A 9,090-nucleotide genomic window follows, 5' to 3' on the forward strand; every position below is an offset into this window, starting at 1 on the left:
ATTTTTTTTATCTATGTACATGCCACTTGGTATGCTGGACTAATTGCGTTTTCTGTAACTAATCATTAACCGAACTTAGATTTTATATGCTGCCAAAGGATCCTGCTCTAATTGTCTTTCTGTCAGCACAGTTCATCAGTGAGTCTTCAGTCTCTAATATCCAAGTTTTTTTTTTAGCATGACACAACATTGTAAATACGTGGCTCCAGCATAAGACACTAAAACACCCTTTGAGACACGACGCAATGGACAAAGCTGTATGTCAAGCATGCTTCTATAGATTTTTTTTATTTATTTCATTACTAAAATGTTATTTAAAAAGGCTGCCTGTTGGCCCAGTGATCTGAGGCATATGATTAATGATTAAAGCAGGCCCGTACCCATACATATTAGCTGATGGTGCACATAATCAGAGAAAAGATTTCACACAGTAAAAAATACTGCATTTATTGGAAGTGTTTTAGCACTACAGCACAGCAGCTGAAAACCAGACTCCATGAAACAATCATATGTTGCTTGTGCTTTTATGTGAGAGTAGCAGGCAGTGAGCTTTGTTATGATTGCTTGTATGATGTTAATGTTTTACTTTACATTTATCTTATTATGTGGAAATATGCAATCAAACCCAAAATACTTTGCATTTTGTAAATTACTCTGGATTCCTATTACTGAGGGTCTTTGCCCGTATAATCATCAAGAGCATCTCACAGACGAAACTGATGCAAGTTCTGCTTTAGCAACTTTTAACCTACTTGAACAATCACTGCTACTTTTAATTCCAACAAAAATATTCAACTTAGCTTGGAAAAATAAAGGCGGGCAATGAATGGAGAGATACCTCAGCTTGTTTCATAATGGATGTTAAAACTGGATTATGTATGTTTGAATGACAAATCTATCATCGGCAGCCAAGCAGAATTGCATATGATTGAGTTTTACCAACCTGGCATTGGATTTGTAAAACGTATGTGTAAAGGGATCAATGGAAAGGAGGAGGCGAGAACCGGCTTGATGATATAAATAATGGTTTAATGATAAACTTTAAAGACAACATAAACCCACACATGACAGACATGTCCATTAATGATCTCTCTCCCCCGCACGATCCTCTACAGTTGACCTTTATCCCTCACGGAGGCATAATTAGCCTAATACGGGACCGGGTGTGTAGGATCACGACCTGGCCCCGCCCTCCGCCCTGCCACATTCCTCCCTCGTTCTCTCAGGCTGGGGAGCCCCCGGCCTGACGTACACCCCCCCCCCTTTCCCTGGGGGAGGACGTGCTTTACGTCTAGTCTGCCGGCAGGCCATCCCCATCTACCTGGACGAGGGAGGGGAGAAGTGGAGGGAAACAGAAATAATTAAAATGGGGGGTGTACTTCCAGTAACAGTGTTGTACCCCCCAAAAAAAAAAAACTGTAAAATTTAAAAGAGGGAATAGGCCAACGCAGAGCGACAGTGAGAGAGAGAGAGAGAGAGAGGAGAGAGAGATGGGAAAAAAAAACTCTTACTCGCCAGTTGTCCGATACGCCGCAGCTTGTTCCTCGGCCACTCCTCCACCCTCTATCGGACGGCAGCCGCACCTCTCCGGGCAGATCAGAGGAAGTCCTCAAGCCCCTGGCGGACGGAACACCCGCCACGTTCTCGGGGAACAGAAGGGGTCTTCTCTGCCCCTGGCAGCGGTTCTCTCGCTCCAGGCGGTTGGCAGTGAGCCCATCCCCGCTTGCGGTCGGCAGTCTTAAACCCGCCGCGTTTCAGCGGCTGGTAGGGAACTCATCCGCCCCTGGCAGCGGCCCTGACCGCTCCAGGCATTCGGTTAGGTGCCCCTTCTCCCCTCGCAGTCGGCGGCCATCGTCCTCTTTCAGGCGGCTGGGCTCCTTGTCCCCCGGCAGATGGCCGTGGCTGCTCCGTTGGGGTGGACGGTAGTGGCGAGAACTCTACTACAGCATATACAGCATATCCCCAGTGTAAAGGGATCAATGGAAAGGAGGAGGCGAGAAACGGCTTGACGAGATAAAGAATGGTTTAACGATAAACTTAAAAGACAACATAAACACACACGACGGACATGTCCGTTAATGATCTCTCTCTCCTGCACGATCCTCTGCAGTCGACCTTTATCCCTCACGGAGGCATAATTAGCCTAATACGAGACCGGGTGTGTAGGATCACTACCCGGCCCCGCCCTCCACCCTGCCACAGTTTGTTAATTTGTTTTGCCAAAATATGCCACACTCTTACCACTTGTCAGTATCTCATCCATATGTTTTATCACTCCAAATTTAAACAACATTGGAAAGTGTAAAAGAAGAAAAGGTCTATCTGGAAACAATTGAGCATTTAGCTTGTAATGAGGTTATTAAAACTGAGATTTCGAAAAACAATCCCCCTCTTGTCTAGTATGTAAGTGCCTTTTAATATTTGTGAGCTTTCCCCAAACGTATATTTACCTATGTGGCAATGATGTGCTAAAAATCTTTTTTTGATTACCAAGAGCCTCTGATCACTCATAAAAGTAACTATAAACACATATTTAACTGCTCTGTGCACGGAAAAACAAATGTACATGATGACCAAGTAAAGAAATTGCTAAAGAAAGTACGTTGTGTGATGGAAGTACTCTTCAGCGTTCGATTATTGCAGTCCCATCCCTCTCATCGCCGGCCCTTGTGCAGGCTCACAATGGGAGCATGTGGCCAAGGGAAAACAGAACTCTACTGGCAGCAAGTGCTTATGCACATATGGAGCTTATTGCACTTCATTCGCTGCTGCCATAATCCCACCATTGCATCTCCCCTTTGCTTACTCTGGATCACATGTGCATGTTCCAGGAACAGAGCAGCATAGCCGAGCCACCTCTGGATGATGACCTGCTGGCCTTACTTCTGGACCAGCTCACTATAGCATGAGCCTGTCCAGATGTACTTTTACGGACACTTTTAGCCAGCAATATGCAATACGCCTGTTACAAGAACAGTACCACTGAAAGAACCTGGGTTAAAGTTTTTTTTGGCGCAGTGGTGACTGCCCTTGTGCCACTGTGCCAGACCTCTTTTCTATCTGCAAGACAAGAACACCACTTTCCATGGTTTTGTGCAAGGGGTCAGGGTTTGGTTAGTTATGTTCTACTATACCATTAAGAGGGAAAATTGCTCCATTGACGTCCATTCAAACATGTATTCTGATAAAATATACTGTATATATTTTTGCAAGCAACATATGAATTGAGAATGCTTCATTATATCATAGTAGATGCTTTATCTGTGCTGAATTATTTTTGGAGGGCACTTATAAGAACAAAATGGAATTGAATTATTACTTGTCTGTTGTCTTTGATATCACAGCTAATGTAAGGTTGGATAGTCAAACTGATCTCATTGCAAATTCGGCGATAGTAGGTTGGTAGTTCTGCTACTGAAAATGTTCTGTACTTTCCAAAATTTAAATCACTGCCACCAGTTGCTGAGGCTGGAAATGTTGTTGAACAAATGGGCAAGTGTAAACATTAGTTTCTGGTTGAAATGTCCACACAGTGGCACCAAAAGAGAGTTGTATTTTTAGCTATAATTCATGAAATAGAGTCAACAGGAATGCATATTTTATTAACCATACACCCTAACCCAAACCACAACTCTAAACATAAAATTCAGTGGAGCAAAAATCAAACTTTTGAGTGAAAATGCAACCTCTGAATTGCACTCACCATTGTTTACAGTGCATTCAGAAAGTATTCAGACCACTTAATTGTTTCGCATTAAGTTGCAGTCTTATGCTAAAATGCTTTAAAAAAAAAAAATATTTACTCTCCATATCCCATAATGACAAAGCAAAAAACAGATTTTTGATAACTTCAAATTTATTAAGAAGAAAAAAACTGAAATATCACATTGACATAAGTATTCAGACCCTTTGCTGTGACTCTTGAAATTTAGCTCAAGTGCATCCCATTTCTCTGGATCATCTTTGAGATGTTTCTACACTTTGATTGGAGTCCACCTGTTGCAAATTAAAATGATTGGACATGATTTGGAGAGGCACACACCTGTCTATATAAGGTCACACATATGAAAATGTGTGAAAATATCAGAGCAAAAACAAAGCCATGAGGTCTAAGAAACTGCCTGACCAGAGATCAGAGACAGGATGGTGTCAAGGCACAGATCTGGGGAAAGCTACAAAAAAATTTAGGCTGCATTGAAGGTTCCCAAGAGCACAGTGTCCTCCATGATTCTTATATGGAAAAGGTTTGGAACAACCAGGACCCTTCCTAGAGCTGGCTGCCCAGCCAAACTGAGCAATCAGGGGAGAATTACCTTGGTAAGGTGACCAAGAAACCAGTGGTCACTCTAGTTGAGCCCCAGAGATCTTGCGTGGAGATGGGATAAACTTGCAGAAGGACAACCATCACGGCAAAGCCTCTTCTCAGTGAAATACACATACAAAAAACACCTAAAGGACTCTCAGGCTATGTGAAACAAGATTCTGGTCTGATGAAATGAAGATTGAACTGTTTGGCCTCAATTCCAAGCGTTGTGTCTGGAGGAAACCAGGCACCACTCACCGCCTGTTCAATACCATCCCATCGGTGAAGCATGCAGGTGGTAGCATCATACTGGGGGGGTATCGTTCACACACTGTTTTGTCAGTTTGTCATTGTGTTTTATCTATGTACATGCCACTTGGTATGCTGGACTAATTGCGTTTTCTGTAACTAATCATTAACCGAACTTGGATTTTACATGCTGCCAAAGGATCCTGCTCTAATTGTCTTTCTGTCAGCACAGTTCATCAGTGAGTCTTCAGTCTCTAATATCCAATTGCAACATTACCTCTGTTGACCCAACATCTTTCTCTGCTTCAATTTGTGCTCCTTTTCTCTTGTACTCTACTGGAATCCAACTGTCACACTCCTTCTCCAGATACTCTCCAGCTATAATGATGATCATATTAAGCTGGTTCCTTTTTAATCTTCACCATATTTCACTACAAATCTTCGTGCCATGAAAACCTCTAGTGAGCGACTTTATAGAACAGCTAGTCCTAAGGCGGACACACTGGAAAAGAAGCACCTCGTCTAGGACACGGCTAAGGTATCAAACGCAGGTCACATCGATACAGTTCAGGTGGCAGACAGTACACACAAATGTTACCAAGGGTTTTTCCTTCTTCAAGAATGAACAAAGTGATGTTGATAATGATTTGGGTCGAATTTGATGGAAAAATTTTGCAGGCAGAAGAAATTTGAGCAGCCTCCGGAGTTGAACCTGGGTACCACCGACAGAATTTTAGGAGCGTGCCAGACACGTCCGGTGTGCGACACGATTTACAGTTACCTTACTGTCAACAAACCCATCCAGCCCCCAATTGTCTCTAACTCTGAGTTTCTACAGTCTTTTTTTCAGTTTATTAAAAATATCTTTCAACCTTTGTCCACTGATATTCTGAATGCATTTACAGTATTTATTTCCAGATTCAAGATTCATGATATTTACTGTTATGCAATGCAAGGATTATCAATAAGTCAGTCATTTAGCTGTGAAACTCATGTGGGAGATGAGTTCAAATGTGGGTTTGAATCCAATCTCCATTTTATCCCGATCTCATCCCAAATCCCTTTCACTCCCCAACCCCCCAATAAAAAGTGGAAACTCTGAAACATGCTAATGAGAAGCTGTCATCAGATTTCATGACAAGAAAAGGAAAAAGGGAAGAGAATTTCAGCAGTTTCTCCTCATCGAGAATCATCACCTCTTTTAATATGAGCAGGGCAGGTGTGTTTCCCTTTTCTAGCTGTAGAGAGATAGAAAGTATGGAGTGGAGTGGAGTGGAGAGTGAAGGCCAGACGCTAAAGAAATTGTGAGAGAGAAGAGAGGGAACGCTGCTCCAGAGAGCAGAGAATTAGATAGATTGACTGGTCGATCAGATTGCTGAAGGAAAAGCAATACAGTGCTGTCTTGCAAACACTTTAGGAAAAAAAAAGTTCAAGCTTTCTCAAGCTTGGGAGAGTTTGTCAGCTTCACTTATCATTCTGGGCTGGGCTAAGCTCTCTCTCACTGGTTCTCCTTCTCTCTCTCGCCCTCTCCTTGCATTTGAGTGTAATAAGAGCCATGCGGTGAGTTGTGGATGAGAAGCGTCAGTTAGCAAGAGCAAGAGGAGCACGTCAGGAAAGCACACGCTAAGTTGCTGGGAGTTTAAGCGGCGCTTGCAAGGTGAGGGTCTGAACTATCCCCTTGATGCTTGTGTGCATTAATTAATGTGGAAGTGCTGTTGTACTTAAACAGACAATATATGCACAGCTGACAGATGTGCCTGAGGATGATTACATTTGTTTTGGATGATGTTGAACTTTTATGATGTTGAAATTGTTCAACTTTTTCTCCTGCTTTTGAGGAGAGCAAACTTCACTGTCATTTAAGGACTGTCATTGGCCACCAGAGAGAAGTGCCATAAACAAAATCTGTGTGTCCTGGTACATGTGCAAAGTTTTTGTGGCAATGAGATGGCAGAGATACAGTATTTTAAAATACATTTACAGATTTTCATACTTACAGATCTAATAAGGGGATAAAAAATTTGTACTTTATAAAAAAAATATGTGTGAAATGAAGTATGCTGTATCATTTTATTGCTGTTTTGGTTTATTTTGTATCTATACATGACAATGACTGGACATCCCACCGTTATGTCAGCATGACAAATTGTGATTTTGAGAATTGCTAAAAAGTTTTTCATCTTTTATTTGTATGATAAAATATGTTTAAAAAGAAACTTTTTTATTTATTTATTATTATTTTAATTTGTTTTACTATAGAATGGCAGGTGCTTATGGCAGAAAGCATTTGCACAAATGTAATTTGTTATTATGCATTGCCAGTATGAAAGTGATTAGCTTTAAAATGCAATTTGAAACAACTAAAACAGATCTAATAAACAATTAGATATGTATTACAAACATACAATATAACATATTATATAGTATATATGTATTTAATGTATAATTCTTTATATTCTTGTTTATTGCATTAAAGCTAAAAAAAAACTATGTATATAGTTTTCATGAAAAGAAAAGGAAAAATGGAAGAGAATTTCAGCAGTTTCTCCTCTAGAAGAAGTTATATATGTATATAATTATATATATATATATATATATATATATATATATATATATATATATATATATATATATATAAGCAATATCACACAAGCAAGAGTGCGATATGGCCCTACATCAGCACTGCTGTTAGAGCCGTAGGTAAAGAGAGAGAGATGTAGTGTGTGCGATCACCTGTTGCCACACCCAAGCAGAGATGCTGTCAGCTTTCTGAAGATCAGCTTTCTAAATGGTAAAATAGTGGTCCAAGTGGGGGTATTTCTCCCTATTTTGTGGTAGCCGGTGCGTAAGAGTCCATCACTATAGAAACCACAATGTCCTCTGCCATTTTGAACAGTATGTATACAATGTGGAAACTCCGGTAAGAGGTAAGCACTTGAGTTCTGTAATCAATCAGTCTGTTGTGTCTCTTAGCTGTGATGAGCCTTAATGCTGAAGTTTTTCATTTAAAGCTATTTCCTAGCTTTAGTAGTGTAGTAGTAATACAAGCAAACATGGAGCACTGTTCTATTTAAACAATGACTAATGGATTCGCTTCACGTCACCTAACTGGCTCATATTACACACAAAAATTAGCTTTTGCCAACACCTGCTGGCTTACATATGTAATGTAAAAAGAAAATAGAAGTAAAAAGAGACACATAGCCTACATTAGCTCTTAACAGATCTGCACTGCTCTTACACTTTAGTTTAGATGGCATGAATACAAGCGGAGTGATACACAGACAGAGAAGCGTCTGAGTGCTGATGGTGTCTGACCATCAGCGCTCATGGAACGTCTCTCGTCCAATCAGATTCGAGGACCGGAATTAACTCTTGTATGTTTATATATATATATATACAAACTACTAATTTATTGTAGTAGTTTATTTTACAGTGTCTGTGTTACACATACTACACTTCACTATTATTAATTACATATAAACAACTATTAACAACTATTGACAAGCACTTCAACAAACTACTAACCCAGTTAATGGATATAGTTCTTTAGTATTACTTTGTAAATACATGGCAACATGAAAACTTAAAACAATATATTTTATTTATTTATTTTATATATTAAATTATTTATTTATTATTTATGCATTTGTCAGCATGACAAGTTGTTGAAATTACAGTATATTTGCTTCTAATAAACCACAACATTTTATATATAGATAGACAAATGACAAAGGTTTTTTGCACAGGTCATATGAAAAAGCTACTCAGAAAAAAAGAAAATCAGAATGAGTCATTGCAACTGTACAGGCTTTTAGGAGATCATATTTTCAGGATGTATATCATGATGCTGTCCCACTCCCATAATGTCTACAGCTCATTAGATTATGCACACCCCAGCACTGCAGCTGTAAAGGGGCCAAAATGAATAGATTTACCATCCCCAGGTCGCTCATAAAGGAAGCCTCCCAGGTAAGTCATGCTGGGAGGTCACTTGCAAAGGTCAGGCCAGGTACTGGAATCTCAAATATTTCTCACTGGCAAACCCAGCGCCCCTCATCCCCTCATGCTCTCCCTCTTTCCTCTCCCCTATGGCACTTTCCACTCAAGCGTGCACAGTCCTGTCAGTAAGATTGTGTGGATGTTCCAGTGAGTCTGGTGTGCCTATTTGCACATGGAACAGTAAACTGTTGGCAGTGCCAGGGTAAAGCAATATTCACACAGTTATGATGTTCATCAGATGGCATGGAAGTTTTTCCAGGTACTAACAGATTTTTACCCAGGAGGTATTTCGGTGTACGTCTAGTGTCTGGGTTATTGGAATATTCACGATTTGATGTAATAAATTTGAGTTTGCTTCCTGTATGTGCCTTCCCAGTCTGAAGAGGTGAATGTTTCTGTTAGATTTATCATAGTAGCCATCTTTGCTGTATATTTTCTCAGGCACTGAGTCTGTTTATTCTTTATTTCAAAGTGGATGGTGCATAGTGAATATCCCCAGCAAAACATACATTAATTTTGTGGCTTAAGAAGCAGTA

General features: G+C 40.3%; 1 protein-coding gene across 1 annotated transcript in view; it reads left to right on the forward strand.

Annotated features, from left to right (window-relative positions):
• The first annotated feature begins 6,152 nt into the window (after positions 1-6,152).
• LOC127638016 (zinc finger protein 469-like) overlaps positions 6,153-9,090 on the forward strand; it is a 136,207-nt gene continuing 133,269 nt past the window's right edge. Inside the window, exon 1 of the mRNA XM_052119368.1 lies at positions 6,153-6,209. The gene's annotated coding sequence lies outside the window, so the exon portion shown is untranslated. The remainder of the gene's footprint in view (positions 6,210-9,090) is intronic.

This window comes from Xyrauchen texanus, chromosome 46 (assembly GCF_025860055.1).
Source record: "Xyrauchen texanus isolate HMW12.3.18 chromosome 46, RBS_HiC_50CHRs, whole genome shotgun sequence".
In the NCBI taxonomy this organism is placed as follows: Eukaryota; Metazoa; Chordata; class Actinopteri; order Cypriniformes; family Catostomidae; genus Xyrauchen; species Xyrauchen texanus.